This window comes from Pezoporus wallicus, unplaced genomic scaffold (genome assembly GCF_028554395.1).
Source record: "Pezoporus wallicus isolate ANWC-B61680 ecotype Strahan unplaced genomic scaffold, APGP_CSIRO_Pwel_v1 contig_8436, whole genome shotgun sequence".
In the NCBI taxonomy this organism is placed as follows: Eukaryota; Metazoa; Chordata; class Aves; order Psittaciformes; family Psittacidae; genus Pezoporus; species Pezoporus wallicus.
This window is the reverse complement of record NW_026635161.1, coordinates 53,291-72,438: the sequence shown is the minus strand read 5'-3', so window position 1 is coordinate 72,438 and position 19,148 is coordinate 53,291. Positions and strand designations below refer to the sequence as shown.

General features: G+C 50.6%; 1 protein-coding gene across 3 annotated transcripts in view; it reads right to left on the bottom strand.

Moving 5' to 3' along the window:
• The window catches only part of ANKRD11 (ankyrin repeat domain containing 11), a 145,920-nt gene that overhangs the window by 79,595 nt on the left and 47,177 nt on the right, over positions 1-19,148 (bottom strand). The window contains exon 1 of one of the 3 annotated variants that reach the window (XM_057409746.1): positions 3,220-3,239. The exons of the other annotated variants lie outside the window; for them this stretch is intronic. The gene's annotated coding sequence lies outside the window, so the exon portion shown is untranslated. Of the gene's footprint in view, positions 1-3,219; positions 3,240-19,148 lie in introns of those variants that run through there. 3 annotated transcript variants of the gene reach the window in all.

Genomic DNA, 19,148 nt, shown 5'->3' with positions numbered 1-19,148 from the left:
CTTTGGGAGCAGCTTCGCACTGGAGCTCTGTATCGGTAGAGGTTAAAACGGACACAAGAACTTAAATACGAGCCAGCAGCTCGTGGTGTCAGCAGGGGTGCTTTGTAAAAGCCCTGCTCCAAAGGCAGAGCTCCAGGGTGGCTCCCTCATGTTCCACAGTTAACCCTCAGGATCGAAAGTTCTCCCGACATGCTCAGCTCCCAGGAGCTGCTCTCATTCTCCTCGGCTCTGTGAGCACTGGGTTTCTGTGACATGCACCACACACCATTTACTTCAGGACAATTGAGGGTGATGGTTTGGGGATGGAGGGTACACACCAACTAAGCGTACAGTACACGAGGGCAGCAGGAACAGAACGTTTATGTCAAGCTTGGAATTACTCCTCTACTGTGCTTGGGAAAGATCTGGCGCCTGTTCCAAGTCGCTGCGCTTCGGTGCAGACGGTGCAAGAGGCAAAAAAAAAAGAATCTTTATTTAAAACTACTTAATAGTCGCAAGATCAAGCAGAACAAGTGGAAAAGCATGTTCTGAGCGAAATGTTACTTCTAGAGCTCAAATGGCACTTAAGTCCACATCAAAGAACGTTCAGCTGAGGTTGCAGAGAGCCAGGAGAAGGAAGCAGGGAAACCGGCCTGGATTACTGGATGCTGGGCAGGTGGAACCGCAGGTATTTAGCACAGCAGCACCACTAACACATACATTGGAGTGGCCTCGTGAAGCAACTGGGTGTTAAGAAGTAATTAGAGCAGCAGGCAAGAGAGTCACAGACATAAGGGAGAGAAGTGAAGAAAGACCAACAAAAATAGTTCAAATTAACAAAATCGCTTCCAAAGCCAAAAGGCCTCATTGCACCCATCTCAGCTAACAGCCCCACAGGCACAGACAGAACTTCCCAGGGTTCATCCCTGCACTTTCTGCAGATACGGACCAGCAGCTACAGCAGATATTTAAAAACCAAGGCAGTATTTAAAGCAGAGCCTAATACCCTAATATTTAAAGGATGCGAGGTCTGCTGCAGCCCTGTGATAGGCTGTTCTCATGCTAGCAACATGCCTAAGAAACCCAGTGCTTTCAGTCCCATTTCTTTAGCTTCATCTTCCAGCCAGCAGGGACCTTCCTCTATTTCAACACACAGCCTGGAACAAAGCGAGCGGGATGGGTGTCAGACAAGGTCGGCCCGAATCCGGAGGGCAGCAGATGTTTAGAAGGCGACTGCGCTCCCAGCACCCTGCCCAGGCTCTGGCAGTCATTAACAGACAGGCTTCCAACCCACCAGATGCTCTGAACTTTCTCCTTGCTAAGCTAAATAGCTTGTGTTTCCAAGTCCTAGCACATGAAATGAGTCTTCTGAGCCCCATTCAGCCAACCAGCCTCTTCTTTTCTCTTTTCTTAAGTGAACACTATGTTAATCTCATTAGCTATGCTATAGCAAAGCCTGTCTGTGAGTTGGTCGCACCTACTACCCAAATAATCTTCAGCAGCTCCCGTAACACAGGGAGTGCTCTAACCCCAGGGGTACTGGGGAATAAGAAACAGTACTGGGTTTAGGATAAACCCAACCTTATGGTGCCAGGCCAATGGAAACAGCAGCAACCCAGAGCGTCCCTTCTACTCTATCCCAGTGGTGAGCAGTGCCTGCTGCTAGCCTTACCCAGCCTTTGGCTCCAGCACACCCACACCTCAAGAATGTCCCTGCACCAGACCTACACCTACTCACAAACATACAGCCCAGCCTCAGCACCTCCAGCCCCACACGAGTCTCCCCTGCACATTAGCAGCAGCACGTAACGGCTGATGGATGCTTCTGCTGAGCTCTCCCATTTCTGTACAACAAAATACTGAGGGTTTCAAGTGTGGATGGACATCATTTGGAGAGCACGGCCTTGACCCTTGCTCATGGCATCACCAGTGCTTAGGACATCCCTTGGGGAGAACCCAAACTAGAAATCCCAACCAGTGTAGTCTTTAGTTCAGACCCACCTCATGTTCATGATCGGGAACAACAGAAACACTCACATTCTGTGACCCCAAACAAGCTCACATGGGAAAGCACTGTGTTTAAAAGACAAATGTCACCTGAGAGCAACACACCTACATGGAACGCTCAGGCCTGCACCTGGGGAAACAATTTAATCACCAGTTTCTGCTTCCCCATGGGAGTCAAAGCACCTCCTATGTCCAAAGCACCGGGTCGCCTCTTCTCCAAGAAGTCACTTCTGACCTCGCACATGAGGAGATGAAGAGATGCCTTTGGCACCAGTGCTGCATCAGGAACACGGGAACCAGGTGGGTGAGGATGGTGAGGGTGGCAAAGCCCTCTCTAAGGGCAAGAGCACTGATATCTGCACACACACAGCCTCTTCTGAAGAGAGGCAGCGGCATCAGGGAAGGCACAGCGGCCAGGAGGGATGTCAAGATGGGTGGGTGCAAGGAGCCTCACAGTGAAGGTCTCCCCCCACGAGCCAGGGCCCCACAGGAAGCAGCAACTTCACTGATGTCTGTATCACTGGCATTAATTCCTGTGAGCTTGTCTGGTAGACTGGAGCTGACAAAACACACTGGGCAAGAACAAGTGAGATTCCTGCTTCCTGGTGTGTATGATCGAAGGGCACAAACAGCAGAGGGAAAATCCACATGCTGCCCTTCACAAGGAGCACTGACCAGATGGGTCTGTAAATGGGATTAAGAGGAAGACAGCTCTACTGCATCCAGCCCTCTCCTCCAGGGCTGGAAACTCACCCTTCTGACAGCCAGGTCTCCACAACAGGGAACCAGCCTTTTGCTTTTACCCTCTCTGTTCTTCCAAGCCACTTCGTCCCTGGTGCTTACCTCACAGACCTGCCATCTCCCCCAGCTCACAATTCCTCCTTCTCTGGAAAGGCTCTGAGATGCACATTATACAAGATACACAGAAATAAATTGTTTTTAATCCTCCAGATTCTAGTGCTCCCAAACAAGGATCTTAAAGAGCTTTGCAAACAATGGATTAAGCTTTAAGACTCACTGAGAGGTCAGAAAGTGCCTCTCTCTCAGAAGCAGAGGAAGGTGAGCAAGGCTGTAATGCAACTTTATCATCACTGCAGAAGTGACTTGTTTCTATAGGCACGAACACAATCCATCACTGGTCTAACGACACCTTTGCCATTTTGCTCCAGACTCTGAAGCAGTTTCAATCCCACCATAAGCTTTCAAATGCCAAACTCTTGTTTTCTTTCCCACCTTAAAGCATCAGGGTTAGGGTTATCCTAACCACCACCAGGTCCTGAAGTTGGGGACGGACACGAGGCTTCACTAGTAAGGTTTGGTGTCAACGTGGCTTTCCTCCACAGGCACACAGGAAGCTTTCTCAGCGTGTATTTCCAGCAGCTCACTGGATGCAGTCCTACAGAGAAAGGCACCTTCTTGGTTAGCTCCTCAGTGTTACGACGACTTTGGGTCACTGGCTACAACCCATATTAACGTGACGTCACGTATTCTTAGCGCAGCCTGGTCTGTAAAGCCCTTATTTTTCTTCCCAACTATATTTTGCATACATCTTGTAAACAAGCTTTACATCCTTTTGATCAGTGCTCTGCACGGAGCCCGGGGAGGGGGAGGAGACTTCCTGTTCCACTATTGCAATCGCTCTCAGCAACGTGCTGTGCTCAGCTCTTGCCGCCCCGTGAGCAGTGATGAAATGTTCTATTTTGGTGGTTTTTTCTTCATCTCTGTAGCAAGCGGGCTGTGTTCTAGTCCAGCACCGCTGCTGAGCTGAATGTGGGTTTTGACATTCATTTTAAAGCGGCAGAGCGATTTGTTGCAGCATCTCCTTTTGAGGCCATGATGGCCAACTGAGAACCCGGTTCTCCAGCCAAAATGCCTTCACACTACCTGGCTTCTCTGTTTCCTTGCCAGCTGTCTGAAAGCAGACATTTTTGCTGAAGAACTTGTTTACAGAGAACCCAGGCTCCTGTACACGGTGGAGCACAACCACCGTGTTTTCTTGCTATTGCTTATCTGCTGCAGATAAGTCCAGTTTCTGCTTGCCCACAGGCAAGCAGCCAAACACTGATACCTCCTCATACTTCATGGTGACTTCACACGCCCCAGCCCTTGCTTCTCCTACGCCTGTGGCCTTCGGGAGGTACAGCCTGACCAGACCATGCACACACACGGCGCTGATAGGAAATACCCTGTCCTTGTTCCAGAAACACATCAGCTGGAGCTGCAGGAGGCTGTTATCATCCTCCTTTTGGAAAGGCCAAATTCCTCCCCAGACTCTGGTGGGTGCTGGAGGCCTCCAGAAGTGTAAATAGTTAAAGGCAATCTCTGGTGCTCTCTTGTGACTCCAGCTCACCGCTTCCACGTCCTCCCTTTGCCAGCTCATGTGAGGAGCTTATAAAATCAGCACGCTGTAGGCAGCAACGCAGGAATGTTATGGAGTCAGTTACTAATACAGTGTTTTGCATATTGTGTTTCAAACACTACATGCTCCTACATGTTCAGTGTCAACAGGGGGAAAAAATTGTCAGACCAAAATGAAATCTTCCTGAAGTGAGTTATTCGCTATCCAGCAGGCTACCAGGTGCACTGCGAGGACCCCGCAGGGATAGCCCAGCATTCGTTCCAACCCTTTCCTTTAGAGAGCAATCTCAGTTCATTTCCTAGTGATTTCCCTACTCTGCCTGCAGTCAGTGTGCCTCCCAGCTCTGCCCACTGTGGTCCAGCACAGGCTTCCACACAGTCTGCCACCAGCACAGGTATCACTTGGTCAGAAACACCTTGTGCACATCAACGCAATGAGCAGTGAGGACCTGGCAGGTTTAGGATACAAAACAGGGAGGGAAAATACATGCAGCACACACTCTTCTGGGTGAAACCACTTCCAAACTCAAAGGAAGGCATTTTGTTTCCAACAAACAGAACACACTAGATGAAGCTGTGGGTGTGCTACTCTTACAGATGCTCTATGTGAACCGAAATTTGATGAAATTATTACAGAAACACTCCACCACCTCCCAAAATAAGCATCTCTGTGTGCCTCTGCCTGGCTAGATCATGAAAAAAGCCCTGCATAGTGGAGCTCAGTTTCCATTTCCTCACACACTCCTACCAGGGCTGAGCTTGCAGGCAAACGCACCGACCTTTCCTCAAAGAAATCAGTGTTTGCTGTTCCTTATAAATTTGCAGGATTTTGGCTGGCTTCCACTTCACCCACTTTTGAATACGACGCTCCCCACCCCCACACAACTGTTCTGTTCTGAGGGATGACAGGCTACCCGAAAAAACAGAGGAGCGCTCCAGCATCCTGCCTGGATGGCACCGCTCCGGCAGCAAAGGAGCACCGGGAATGTCGGACCAACCTGTTGCAGGAGCACCTCGCTGTGGTTCAGTGCACCCATTCTTCCTGACCTCCCTTTGAAATGACATTCTTCCAGAACTCCCTGTGCTCCCGATTTTCAAACAATCATTTGAGGCACATTTTAACTCTTTATTATTTTCCTACGGAAAACATCGGACCCAGGATCCCTTGTGAAGGGCCCCCATGGGTACCAGAAGGATCACGCCGCAACCTTGCTCTGCTTTTCCGCCACTGCTGATGTGGTACACAAAGAATGAGATTTTTCAATTTGTTTTGTCCACGAGCCAAAAAATTCCTGTTAATAGGCTGAATATGGTGCCTGTGCTAGGCTCCCACCGCTCCCGCTCAACTCCTGCTCACAACAGGCACTACCTACAACACAGAGCTGGCCTCCTTTTGCAGGAAAATAAGGCCAAACCGGCTAGAAAGCATGTTTGGAATCTGGAGATTAATTCCATGTAAACTAATGCATTCAAACCTCTTTGTACAGCTTCAGAAAGGGCTGTCTGAGCCCGGCGAGAAGTAGGGCAGCACATACCCATGCCGTAGGATGGGGAGAGCTGCCTCCATTTTGGAACTCTTTCCTAAAGCTCACCACCGTGAATGCAGAAGCCGCGTCCCGCTGCGGCCACCCGCCCATGACACGGACCATCACCGCAGCCCATCGCAGGCACTGCCCGCTGCTCACAGGCAGGGAGCACGGGGCCAGGGGCAGCCTGCAGGGAGACAAAGAGGGGCCAAGAGGGCAGGGCAGCGGGTCAGGAGGCAGGAGGGCTCCCACGGGAGCCTCTGCCCTGGACCCGCAGCTTTTGTTCGTCGGAGAATGCCGGGAGCAACAAAGCGCTGCGAGGCCATGGGGGGACCCACGCTGCTGCCTGCTCCTGCCCTGCCACAGCACTGCCCTCACCAATGGCTCCCGCTCCTCTTCACGGCTTCGCTTTCTCTCTCTGGGAGATGAATTATTCAGAATGAAACCATTTTGAACTCTGTGGGGATGCTGAGCAAAGCTAAGATGGGTGGTGCTGCAGAGGAAGCTGTCAGGGACAGGACCAGGCCTTCCTCACACAGAAGCCTGCAAGTGCAATTACAGCCAACCCCACCTCGAACCCAATGTCACATAGCACAGAAACAACTGAAACGAAGCTCTAGGAGTTCCCATCACACCCAGAGACACCACCTGAGTGGAAGGCCCAGGAACTGCTATGCCAGTCCCATTCACGGAGGCTGCCACAAAGCCACCCCACCAGCGATGCCTGAGCACTCTCCCTGTACTTTCTTCCTGCTGTCATGCTATAAGGCAGCAGAAGTAAGGACAGCTGAGCAGGGCATGGTTTGCATGGGATCTTCACGTGCCAGGGCAGCTCCGCACACTGCATGCTATTGCCATGCTTTGGTGGGAGGCGACAGCTCCCATCAGAGACACGCAGGGCTGAGGCCATGCAGGTGCCCCACAGCCAAGACCCTGCCACACTGCTGGGAGGACTGGGATACCCTGCAAAAAGCAATGGGCATCACAGGAGTGCTGTGGAGGACAGGAGCTCTCTTGACATGGGATGGATCCAGCACTGAGCTGCTTTCCACCAAGACTGCACCAGTGGGACTCTGTGTACTGGGCTGCCTGATGTGCAGCACGCAGCCACTGTGGTTTGCACCATGTATGCTCCTTAGACACAAGCACCAGTACGGTATTTGGCATGGGGCCCCACCATACAGCTGTATTCAGGTCCATCAACAAAAAGGTAGCTCAGAAGAAGCAGGGTTTTGTGTTGTTTTGCTTTTAAACAAGGAGGCAAAATAATGAAATGGCCTGGAAACTATTCTACATTAAAAGTCACTATAGCACTAAAACCCTAGCTCTGACAGTTCTGGGTGAAGCCCTTTGGAAGTTACCATGGTAGTCGATGCAGCTATTCGCCCACTCCTTCAATAATGCTGGATTATTGTTTTTAATGCGATTCAACCACAAACAAGCAAATGTTGCTGAAGGAAGAAAGTACTTTCTCACACCATAATCCCCCCTCGAAGCCTTTATCCGTGCCACAAGCGCACAGCCAAGGAGGAGGCAGCAGGTAACGGGGAGCCAAGCCAAACACACAACGCTGAACTTTGCTCCCTCCCTCTCCAGGGAGAGAGGAAATTTAAGAAGCAGATTCAGGATTTCAGCATCCATTTCACTTTCCCTGCCCCCTCCTGAACTATCGCTCCCTGGGCCCCAAACGGCTATTCAGATGCTATGTCAGCTGAATGCTCCGCTTGCTTCCTCTCTCAAACACCAGCTCAGCAAGCCTCGCAACACGCTCCGTGTCAGACGAGAAAGCCAAGTATTTTTGGAATACATCTCTCCTCCTTTTAATTAAGGGCCCAGGTAGAGAGCAGCTCACACAGAAGCGCTCGCTCGGCAAAGCCGCATCCAGCAAGGCTGACAGAGGCAAGTTGGAGCAAGACGAGCCCCAGACAAAGGAAAGCAAACACGGGCTGTAAGGGAGGAGCAGGATACAACTGCATTGACCTGCCCGGCTGTTATTTTCGCAATCCAACTGAGGTCTAGAAACTCCTGTGGCCAAAGGGAAGGCTTCTCCTGGCTGACAACGCCTGGCAGCAGCCTCCCCAGCAGCACAGCCCTCAGCCCCCAAGTGAAAACCTCTCGAAGCCCAGTTGCTGCAGGTAACCGGTGGAGGCTGCGCAGTCACCTCCTCAAGTGCTGCATAAACTCCATTCCTTCCCCAGGGAGCCCCCCCAGCCCAGGGGCAACCCAGGAACAAGGGCTGCTGTAGTTCTGCCCCCCCAAAATGTGCAGCTCTGAGCGGGGTGAGGCAGATGTATGAGGGAATAAGCAGCTTCCACCACTAAGCCAGGGAAGGCAAGACTGAGCCTGCACGTCGCGCGTGCCAGGGGCTCCGGGTGCCATGCCATGGACCTGGTGCTGGCCTAAGCAACCCATAGTGCTGGCTCTACAGAAATAATATTCCTCATTCTTAATCCCGTATAAATTATTTGTCACAATAAAGACTCGCACTGAAAGCCTTGAGGCTTTGCTAACAAAGCTGGGCTTGCACGCAAGCTGCCAGCGTTTGAGAACTGGTTTAATCAGCTGGAGAAGCTGTGAGCGCGCTGGGGGAGCACGTTCAGGCTTCGTAAGACACAGTTTGAGTGACTCTTTAAGCAGCAATTCCTTCCCACACTCCCCTCGACTCCGACTCGCATCGACGGGGAACAACTCAAGCTGGGAAACGCTTTCCCACAGTATGAAGTGGGAGCACACCACCACCATCACGAATGGGTCCATCCACGGAGGGATTCGTACTCTTGGCAAGGGGCAGCTTCTGTGCCCAAGTGCGTTTCCAGCCAGCGCCCCAGCAAGCAGCAAGATGAATTAAGGCCACAGCTTCCGCGGAGTTACGCTGGTGGAAGGCAGCTTTGTCAAACCGAAATGAAAGCTAAACCCGTGCTAGGTTCACCCCATTGTTCTTTGCCTTTTCTAATAGCTGTTTTCTCTCCTCCATCACTCCCCGGCTTCGCACGCTCAGCTGTGACTCTTTGCGCCTCCCTTTCGCTGCCTTCTGCTTCTGTTTGTCCTTTTGATCTCCACTTCTCAGCTTGTTTTCTGCTGCGGCCCCATCCCCCACGCCCCATTTCCACTTTTATTAGGGTGCGAGGCAGAACGGCTCAAAGGATGAACAATGCGTTTCAGCTGAAAAGGCTTTGAAGCTGAATTGGGTTGTTTACTGACAGATTCCCGCTCTCCTGAAATCAGTATTTTACCTCTACCCAAGAAATTGCTGTTTATTTTCAGATGGAAGCAATTATAAAAAGCTGATGCCACTTAAATGCATAAAACCAGGATCAGGAGTACCAGATTATGAGCACTTTAACAAGAAAAAGCAGACGAACAACAACACGCCACAACTGCACCTCCCCAAAGCCCACAGTTTCAAGAAGTTATTCTGGAGTGCAATTGTAAAGCTTCTGCTGCTGAAAGGACACGTTAAAGCTTCAACCAGCTCCTGAATGTGAGCCAGCACACGGGTCTGTGTTTGAGACAAGCGTGCTGTCCTTACACCCAGACTAGGAACGTGTACCACAAAGCTGCCTTCCCATCTAGAGAGCAACTCCAAAGCATTACTTCAATTAATGTGTGCTCTTTCAAGTTTAAATACTGAAACTGTTTAAGCAACTCAGAGCAAGTGACAAAGCACGACCATACCGCTTCTGCTCCCATTGTCACTTCCCAGCCAAAAGCTGGATCCTTCTTACAGAACCGTCATCTCCCCAAGATGATCCCCGTGCTGGGTAACACTGGCCATAAATTAAGACGCAGGAGAGGAGATGAAAAAGCAGAACACCATGAGCTGTGAAGAGAAGATTTTAGTGCTTTGGTCTGGTTGGTGCAGCCGCCTCCATTAGCCAGCATGGCCAACACTAACCAGGCAGAACACATTAAACCAGCAGGAAGGAAAAGGCCAGGACAAGCCTGTAAGTTCTGCATCTCAGAACAGCCACAATCACGGGGCTGCAGCAGAAATACAAAGACTAAGAAGAGCAGCACCTTAGAGCCCACAGAGCACCCCAGGAATCCAGCAACCACAAGAGCTGGGCAACCCCTGCCAGCTCCCCAGTGCAAGAACCAACCTCTGCATGCTCAACAGTGAATTAAAGTAAATTAAACCCCAGCTCATGCAAGGTGCACAACTGTTTTTTTTTCATCACAGACAGGTAAATTTTCAAGCTGACTGACCAAAGAAAGAAAACATAAAGCACTTCAGGCTAAATTACGCCCCTCTGACTATAAGCTATAAATTCTGTTATTCAAAATTCAAGATTCACAGGCTGTAGAGGAGGTTTGGGAGCTGCTAATCAATGACTGAAATGAAAGATAATGCTCTACATGCTGCACAGAGCTTCGTCAAAGCGAAGAGAGATTAACTCTCTAGATCACAGCCCTCAACCATACAAGTTTATTTCCTTACCATGACTATACCTTAAATAATTTAAGACAATATTAAACCAGTAGCAGAAAACAATTTTAAGCAAAGAGATTTTATTTCTATGGAATAAAATTTCATTTCTTAAAATAAAACCAACTACCTGCAAACACTGCAGCTGGAGTAGCCTCCTTTAAGGAACACGGGCACTGGGAAAGGACAGTACCTAGACACTCCCTAGGCAGGAGCCTGACTAGGCTTGGTTACTTAAGACTCGCTTAGTTAAGGGGCAGGGAGAAATTCAAGCAAGAAGTATATTAAGTGCTTAAAAAAGACTTGCAGAACCTATCATGAAGTACCTCTGTAGATCTGGTATTTGCCAAGGTGTCTCAGTTCTGGAAAAGCAGTCCCAAAAGCCTGAAAAGCACCCACCAACACGCCACCAACAGAGTGGCTGCTGGCTTTCCTACCCTTGTTCTTGTGCTCAGGAGTTCAGACCCAGGATGAGATGACATCAGACTAACGACCAGTTTGGGCTTTGCTCACATAACAGCTATATTTGATCTAAATTCTGCAAGATAAGGTGGAAGGTTGTCCTGTCCCTCCTCCAACACCAGCCATTTTCGCGCACAAGTGCACCAGAACAATGCCTGGAGGGGCACAGAAACCCTCCCTTACCCTCAACTCCTGGCGTGACCAGTGCTTAGAAACAATAACTCCACATTATGGGATCATGGCAGCACTCAATTATGAGGAGCATTGAAGTGAAAAGCACTAAAGGATCAAATCTGAAATCTACAGTGCCCTAAACAGTGCGCCCTAAGGAGAAATAACCTCCTTACTCCTCCTTGAGCCCACCCGCACCTCTGAAGACCCCCAAGCTACACATTCACTGGACAGGCTCATTTAAGCTCTACTGAGTAAATGCTTCAAACAGTTTTTATGATAGAAGTATAACTGTGGCACTTGAAGATTTCAGAAACAACAGACTAGCATTTCCAGATTAAAGCACACGAGCATACACTGTGCATAGATAAACATAGAATAGGTTTGTTGGAAAGGACCTTAAAACTCACCCAGCTCCAACCCCTGCCACGGGCAGGGACCCCTTCCACTAGGGCAGCTTGCTCCAAGCCCCTGTGTCCAGGCTGCCCTTGAACACTGCCAGGGATGGGGCAGCCACAGCTTCTCTGGGCACCCTCACAGGGAACAACTTCTGCCTAAGAGCTCATCTCAGTCTCCCCTCTGGCAGGTTAAAGCCATTCCCACCCTTGTATATGTTAAATCCACAGAATCTCCAGCAGAGCAGTAATTACAGAAGGGATGTTGCTAACTGTTTTGAATTCCTCAGAAAAAGAAAAAAAATACACACTTCAAAACAAGTAATTTGAAAACAAAACTGTCAGTTATTTGAAAATATTTTTCCTGTTACTACAACAAAAAAAAGCTTCAATGTACCTTCTACTTTAATCGAAGTGAGGAAAATCCCCAGGTTACAGCAGCGACGTTTGCTGCCAGGTTTCTAGGTCTGTTGGTGTCTCCTCTGAAAGCATGCACTGGCCTAAAACAGGCAGAGCTGCACCCGGGTGCCCAGGATGGTTCTGCTCCCTCCTCCTTATGCACACACAAACCTCCTCAGGGTTAATTTTGGAAGCAGGGTAGGTTTGTAACACCCTCGGCCCAGTTTCAACGTTGAAGCAACATCAGCATTACTGCAAAACCTCACACATCTCCTAAGCTAGTTCTTAGTTCCCAAAACTGCTCATCAGCTCAGACTTGACGCAGTGAGATGTAAAGAGAGCCAAGGCCATTGAATGAAGGATTCAGACTCTGAAGGGGGCTACAAGGATGCCAGAGAGGGACTATTCATCAGGGGCTGTAATGACAGGATAAGAGGTGATGGGTTCAATTAAATAGGTTGGATGTAAAGTTGTTCTCTGTGAGGGTGCTGAGGCGCTGGCACAGGGTGCCCAGAGAAGCTGTGGCTGCCCCATCCCTGGCAGTGTTCAAGGCCAGGTTGGACACAGGGGCTTGGAGCAAGCTGCTCCAGTGGAAGGGGTCCCTGCCCGTGGCAGGGGTTGGAGCTGGAGGAGCTTTAAGGTCGCTTCCAACACAAACCATTCTTTGATTCTGTGATTCTCAGTCTCCCTACAGCACTGACACATCACATGGCACTGGATCAGCTCTCCTGCTCACCTTCCACTGGGAAGGAAGACAGGATCCTCCAGAGCTTTGGGGACAGCGTGATTCAGAGTCACAGAATCTACGAAGATCTGTGAAGAGGAGCTTGCCTGGGCTCACCGGATCCTGAAGCCCCATTATGTTTCTCATGAGAAGGATTAGGAATTATGAGCTGCAAATGGAAGAAACATCTGCTGGGTAGCAGGCAGCCATCAGGCTCATCAGTGGCACAGGAAGAGAAATCCTCTGCAGGTTTTCAATGGAGCGCAGAGCAAGCTCCTACCAGTAAGCCAGCACTGATCACAGCCTGCCATCAAAGCAGAAAACATCCACAGTGGGTTTTTGTGTGAATTATTACTCCTGGCACATGTGAGACTGGCTGAATCCCTGATCCAATGGGGAAGGCAGCCTGGGTTTGGGGCAGGGAGCAGCGATGGCCACTGGGAACAGACCCAGGGATGGAGCTCAGGCCATCCCACACCACGAGCCCACCTGATTGAGCAGGTTTGCAACACCCCGTGGAGCCCTGGTAATGTAATCTCTTATAAAGGGATGTAACACGTTCAGCGTCCACTCTGTCACACAGGTGAGCAGACACAAGCACACCATGCAATCTGCAAGGCAGCTTTGTCAGGCTGCATCGCTTTCCTTCTGTGTCTACCAAGAGAGCATCCCTGCCGTCGTTAGGTACCTCTCTGTTTTCAGTAGCTTCAGCGCTGAAAAAGGCAAGGCTAAAAAAAGAAATCACGATGCTGGAAACAGCCGTCTTCATAAAAACTGTTTTTAAACACCTACTCAGTCAAAACTGCGCCACAGGAGAGCAGGACACGCTCCACACGCTCATTCAGGTGCTCAAACCTTCTTCCTAACTGCACAAAATGCTCCAAACCAAACCTCCCACTGTGGGGCACAGAGACACCTTCGGCTCAGCTCAAAGATCCCTTCCCAGTTCATTAAGATGGGGTTACCAAGCAGGAGCAGTGATTCCTCCATTAGAGGAATCGCAGAGAGCCCCCAGCACAAAGGTGTTTCCCAGAGCCGGGCGGGCTGTGAGGGTGCTGGGGGAAGGAAGGCACCATGTGTCCTCCAGCAGACCCTGTCTGGGCTGCGTGGGGAAGCCAGATGCGAGGCCTGGCACTGACGCCAGCAGCTGAGCTATTTTTACTCACCAATGGGTTGCGGTGCTGGAGCAGGAGCTGCTTCTCCTCTCCCAGCCCTACTCACCGCGCTGTAGTGGGAGACAGGGATCTGTGCGGCTCCCAGGGCCGAGGTGGGAGCAGGAGGGAGTTCAAGCACGTCTGGGGCCGTTCTGCCCACATGGAGAGGCACCAGCTCCAAAAATGACATTTTTCTTGTGGCAGGGGGAGTTCCCCATCAGAATCCACAGTAAAATACATTAAATTGTTCAGCCCAGAGAAACCAAAATAGGTGATTTCTCCCAGCCTCACTGACACCCTAAGCCCTACCTGAGGTCAGCTCCCTTCTCCCTCCAACAGCACACACCAAATCCCATTTGGAACAAAACCCCAAACAAATGTTAAGATAATTAAAGTTTACCTCAAAAAAAAAAACAAACATATTCAAATCATATAATGCATGTCACCAGCTTTCAAACTGGGTTTCACACATTCTGGGAGCTGAATGCCAGGAATACCTGCTGGAATTATCAGAGCAACCCCAGCCTTCTTAGTGCTCTCTCCATTTTCTCAGGCTTCCTTCCTGGCTTCCTTCCAGTATTCCCATCTCTTACAGAAGATCCTGTTTTCCTTCATCGTCTGGGTTGTCTCCTCCTCTTCCTTCTCATGGCCACCCACTCCTTTTCTCATCTTTCCCAACATTGTATTTGCCACATCCTCTCCCTGCAGCCCTCTCCCTGTGCTCAGCCCCGCACTGCTCGCTCCAGAGCTGGCACCAGGATAACTCCTGGGTCAGAAGGGCTTTCTGAACCCACTCCCTGCCGTCACTGAGCATAAGGACATGTGGCTTCCCCCTTTTGCAGTTTAATACCTGAGAAACCCCCTAGTACAGCCTCAGCAGTGCCCCTGCAGACCCACCTCTGCCTGGATACCCAGGAACTGGAGTCTGCCGGGAAGAGCAAAGCAAGCAGCAAGATGTGCATTTTCTTTCCCTCCCTCCCTTCCTCTACTCCGGATCAAGAAAGCCACATAGAGCTGAGAGCTCCTGCCAGCCTCCTCCACACTGGTACTGCTGCAGAGCAGATCCATATCCCCCTCAGCCTAACCCCATCTTCTCTAAAGACGTACCCTCCGTGCCAGGCACTGCAATGAGCGCAATAACCCAACTCTATGAAGTACCAAATACATTACTAACAGAACAGCAATGTAGCCAGCCCAGAACTCCCCTTGATGAGAAGAGGGGGCCTGAATTCCACACCAGGAGTGGCCTGGCAGGTTCTTGGCTACATCTCGAAGCAGCCGGTCCCTCAAAGCTAGGCTCTGTGGAGCCCTGAGCAAGGGGCTTTTTGATCACCAGACCATGTAGGCAGGCACTTGACAAAACACATTCAGCTTAATCCACCACGGCCACCACCAGGAGCGGCTCCACACCCTCCATTGCTCCTGTGCAGCAAACTGAGACAGAACTTGGCACACAGAACACGACCATCCTCACCCCTCTCGGGCAGGTGGGGAGCTTTCCCCTTTTGCTTGGCCTCTTGACACTGTTCGACAGTCTGTGCTAGTGCTGTTGCACACTCAGACAAGCTGTAGAGCTGTTTTAACCCTGTGTGAAGAGATGATGCCCAAGACATCAGCACAACAGAACCAGCTCAGCACCACCTCATCACTACCCACCCCCATGTTCACTCAGTACCACCAAGGCTGAAGAGTCCCCAAGCTCTTCAGAGGGACACCAAGCATTTGGGTTGTTATCCGCACATCCACACCTTTGTAGCATCCCAGCACTTGGCTCAGAGGGCACCACTCCCCTCCGTACAGACACACAGCTTCTGTCAAAGCTTTGTTCACAACTTAACACCACTCATGCAGAGGAAATCCCAAAGTGACCGGAGCAACGTGCACTTTTCAGCCTTCCGACATGAAATCCGGCATCATCTGTGGTCAGCACTCTTTGCAGAACCTCACCAGGGAAGAGGAAAACAGGGCTTCACACAGGGGTTCCTGCAAGCCACCTACAGCCACTTGCCTTCACCCACGATGTGCACAGAGTTGATTCATGTTGGGTGGAATCTGCTGAGCGATGTTTTCACTAAAGCCTCAGCACACACTGAAGACAGGCAAGAAGGCATTTAGGCAGGGAAGCCTTTTTGGTAGAAGTTGGAAAGCTGTAAAGCACTTGGGCAGCCTGGGCAGCGGCATGGTGCGAGGATGGGAGGAGGAGGGAAATGTGAGAGTAGGGGGCATGAAGGAGAATCACAGAATTGATCAGATTGGGAGAGCCCTTTAAGCTCACCCAGTCCAACCGCTCCCCAGCACTGCCAAGGCCACCACCAACCCAGGGCACTGAGGCCTCGTCTCCACGGTGTGTGAACACTGCAGGGACGGTGACTGCAGCCCTGCCCTGGGCAGCCTGTTCCAATGCCTGAGCACCCTCTGGAGAAGGAATTGTTCCTCAGCTCCATCTAATGAGGCCGTTTCCTCTTTGTCCTATCCCTTGTTCCTTGGGAGCAGAGACCGCCCCACCTCACTACAACCTCCTCTCAGGCAGTTGTAAGGAGCGATCAGGTACCCCCTGAGCATTCTCTTCTCCAGACTGAACCCCCCAGTTCTCTCAGCTGTTCCCCATCACACTTGTGCACCAGGCTCTGCACCAGCTCTGGTGCCCTTCTCTGGCCCTGCTCCAGCACCTCAATGTCTCTCCTGCAGTGAGGGGCCCAGAACTGAACACAGTGCTTTATGAGGTCCTCTTGGAGACCCCAGCCCAGCGACCACGGCCAGGGGAGCACAGTGACCTCTGTACCGAGCAGACACCGAACCGAAGCAGGAGGGTTTTCACCTGAGGCTTCCTGAGAACCAGCACGGAGGCACTGACAGGACCCCGCAGCCCCGTGCAGCCGGCACGGTGCACAGCAGGACTCAGCCGGGTGCTGGGCTGTCAGTCACTGGCTGGCAGCTTGCAGCACAGCAAAGCACCAGGCTGGCAACCACAGACCCCTGTTCTCAGCAACAACCTACACCAGGGACTTGATGGCACAGCTATTGTCACAGAGCCCTGGCACAAACCCACCTGTGTCCTAACGGGGCAAAGCTGTCTCAGACTCGCCCCTTTCAACTCAAGAGTCAAGAGCCCAACCTTGAGCTCAGCACAAAGCCCATCATGGGCAACCCTCAACCAGAACACCAGCTCAGCCTGCAGGAACCATGCAGGGGACTCTCCCCTCTCCCAGTTAACAACACAAGACGACTTAGAGTAAACACAGATGATAAGAAAGTAACACTTTGCTAACGACATTACCCTCACCGGTTTGGGCTTCCAGCACCAGCGTCATCCAGTGGGCTGCAGGAGGACCAAGGTATTAGCTCTCTGCATGGAAATGCACTGCAGAACCTCTACAGCCTTGCACCCCATCACCACCCCCTGTAGTCCCTCTCTCTGCTGCCCATCATTTGCTCTGCTGGCAACTCAACCTCTGCTTGTCCTGGGTTCACATCCCCTCACTCACCTCCTGCTGCCACCCAGGCAGGGATGAGGACATGAATGGAGATTCCAAGCCTGCTGCTCCCACACTGTGCTTCCAGGGGCTGCCAGCCACAAACAGGATCATAGAGTCATAGAATCAACAAAGTTGGAAAGGACCTTTAAGCTCATCAAGTCCAACCGTTCCCCAGCACTGCCAAGGCCACCATTAGCCCATGCCACTGAGGGCCTCGTCTACATGGTTTATGAACGCTATCATCTACTCTGCTGATGCTGCAGTTGCCGCTGATGAAATATTGTAATATTAAAGCAACGCAGTACTGAACATGCTGCAAGCCTGGGAATTAGAGCACAACCAAGGAAATGGAAATACTTCTCTCCCCACTCCTTCCCAACAGGCAGCCAAGCTGAGTTCTGTTCCTTTACCTAGGACAAGTCAGAAATGGCTAACAGACTCATGAGTCATTCTAAAATTCCACTCACATTTTAACTGCTGGGTCTGCAACATTTGCAGACACATGACAAGAAGTGAAGATCAGGTCCCTCTCTCTGAGCACAATAAAGTGAATCCAAAGAGCAAGTGTCACAAACCAGTAGAATATAGTAGCAAAATCACCATTTTCCGAAATACAACATTATCCATCATCATGTTGAAACTACCCAAAACCTGCAAGTTTGTGCTACGTAACATTAAGCTTTTTATCTTATCAGCTTTGAAACAGCATATGGGAGTACCAGTGCTTTACAAAGGTACAGACAATTCAGGTGAGGCTGTACTTTACCCTTTTATATTACCACAGCTGAACTTTAATTCCCATATTCGTTTAAAATTTTGAATTGTATTTCTGTTTAATTATCATCAGAAGAAAGTTGTTGTGTGTTGCTGTGTCTTCTTCAAGATATACCCACCCAACATGGGAAAAAGACCGGATTCTTCTACAGTCAAATGTTTCCCAGGCACACTCACAACACAAAGCTATTCTTACAAAACCAGTCACATGCAAGGTTTCATGGCATTCACAAGCATAAGAGGTCCTTGCAAGAAGGACACTATGCAGGAAGTTTTGCCAGACAAGAAACCTTGAACAAGAACCAAGTTATTTTTCTGCTAACGTGACCAGAAAGCTCCTGTGTGCTCGCAGGGATCTTTATGCACCCTCTGTGTTGGATCTGCTCAACGCCTGTTTTGTGAGCACCACCAAAACCAGCAGCTGATCTCCAGGAGGCAGCATGCCAACAGAGCCTTAGGAGGTCTTCAAAAGCTCTTTTCCTCACCCATGTTTTCTTCACCTACATTTATATCCTTTTTATATTTAACCTAGATAAGGAAAACGTGAATGACAACCAGGCTGCTAACACAGCTCCGGCAGGATCGCGGCTCCTGCCTGTGTGAAATGAGGGTCTGGAAGCAATTTGTTTTCCCATCTCATTTCACATGGGAAGCCCATCCGCCAGCAGGGCCGTGCCCCCTCCCTGCTGGGAGCCCAGCGCACAAGGGGACATTGTCCCCCCTGAATGACAAACAGTTTAGTGAGGCCGAGGCTGTAAAGTGCATCAGGCAGGTGCAAGGAAGCTTACCAAATCAGTGCGTGCACGGCGCCGCGGCTCGGGGACGAGTTAATGCCCACGGAGAATACACACGAAGAGCCTGCAACAGTCGGAGAAGGAAGCGAGCAGGGCTGGGAGAGGAGGGGGTGCGCTGTGCTCGGCCCCTTCTCCCACAGGTCCCGTTTCCCAGCCTTCCCATCACACACACACGGGCTCCATCTCCACCGGGACACGCTGCTCTTCCCCTGAGCTGTAACACTACCCCGGCTTGTCTGAGGAGCAGTAAAACACAGACATGCCTTCAAAACCCAGGGCTCATCTCAAGAAATAATCCCCACTGCCCAAATAGGATTAAATTTGAGAAGTATTTGTACGCAGGGGAGGGGGAAAAAACATCCCTTTAAACTGAAGGCAGAGCTGTCTCGCGCTTGCCAGCGAGCTCACAATAAAAACGTTTGCTATTTCTGTCACTGCATCTCCAGAAGCTCAGACTCAATTTGATTCATTTTCCCTATAAGGTGTTTTTAAGTATAGAAGAA